Genomic DNA, 1,594 nt, shown 5'->3' with positions numbered 1-1,594 from the left:
ACCCAAACCATTCTGTGATTCTATGATTCTCTGATTTCTAATTGTAGTGAAATTGACATTCATAGCTGCAATGCTAATGTCCCTGTGTGATGTTAAATTACCTGTGAAATATTATTTTATAATTATGATAAAAATAATGCAATTGCTTAATTTGAAATTAAGTAAATTGTATTTGGATTTATGAACTGATAACACAACTCACTAAAAATCACATCTCATTTGAAATGCTGTACTCAACATGCAGGGGGCATTACTTGCTGCTTGAGCACAGCTGCTGGAGTTAACCTGTTGAGATAAGAACAGTCCAATAACTAAAGTATAATATAAAACTACTACTAATACTAATAATAATAAAAGAAATAACAAGGGGAGAGAATATAAAACTAAAGGAGGAAAGTTAAAAAACACTTACCAGCACTGATGCACAATACAATTGCTCACCACCCGCCGACTGATACCCAGCCCAACCCGAGCAGCGATCTGGGCCTTCCAGGTAACTCCCCCCAGTTTATATACTGGGCACGACGTGCTGTGGTATGGAATACCCCTTTGGCCAGTTTGGGTCAGGGGTCCTGTCTCTGCTTCCTCCCGGCTTCCCCTCCTCCCTGGCAGAGCATGAGACTCGGAAAGTCCTTGATCAGGGTAAGTGCTACTTAGCAACAACTAAAACATTGGTGTGTTATCAGCATTGTTCTCAGACTGAAGCCAAAACACAGCACTGCACCAGCTACTGGGAAGGAATAAAAATAACTTACAGCTGAACCCAGAACATACAGAAAGCACAAATATGACACCTACTTAGCCAGAAGATTTCCAGAATTTCTGAGGCATATGTTGAAAATGGAAGTGTTATGAGAGCTGGCATCCTTCAGAGCTGTTTATGGACCAAGCATGAATAAACAAGGTGGTTTCAATCATTAAAAAACTAATACATTTGTAAGAAACTGATTAACAAGACACACCATGTGAATTCATCCCGCTGAACAAACTCATATGAAATGTGGGGAGAAAAGTAATCAATAATTCCATGATTTTTTACATCTTAGCAAAACCAGGGTCCCCATGGAGCAAGCCAGCCCACCCCACCTTACAAATACTGGTACACAGTGGTCTAGGGAAGGAGTGAGAGTACTTCCCAAAAGAAATGAAGTTGTGATAAATCACTGTGATGAATAGCCTGAGGCAACTGCTCATCCAGTGAAGGCCAATTTTAAGTTCTTCTTTTGCATCAATGAAATATGGTCCTGTCAGAAAGTGCTAATGAATGAGTTACGCTGGATATGACCCATCTCTGCAGCAAGATGAATCTCCCTTTTCCCAGGGAATACAACATAAGGCTTAGCGAGCTGATCTGTGAACCAGGGCACTCCCAAAGCACTTTGATCCAGACAAGCATGCTGAGCAGCCTCAGGCTGGCATGGCTTAAGATGAGCTGAGGCACCAGCTCCCTGTGCAGTGTGCTACAAGAGTCATCAGAATCATCAGCTGCAACAAAAATTTCTCATATAATAAAAAACCATCAGGAGCTCGGGGCTGTAAAATAAAGCAAAGGGCTATAAACCTGTTGCTATTTGAGCTAATCAAGACAGAATCA

This window comes from Nestor notabilis, unplaced genomic scaffold (genome assembly GCF_000696875.1).
Source record: "Nestor notabilis isolate BGI_N333 unplaced genomic scaffold, ASM69687v1 scaffold6971, whole genome shotgun sequence".
NCBI lineage: Eukaryota > Metazoa > Chordata > Aves > Psittaciformes > Psittacidae > Nestor > Nestor notabilis.
This window is presented reverse-complemented; position numbering follows the sequence as displayed.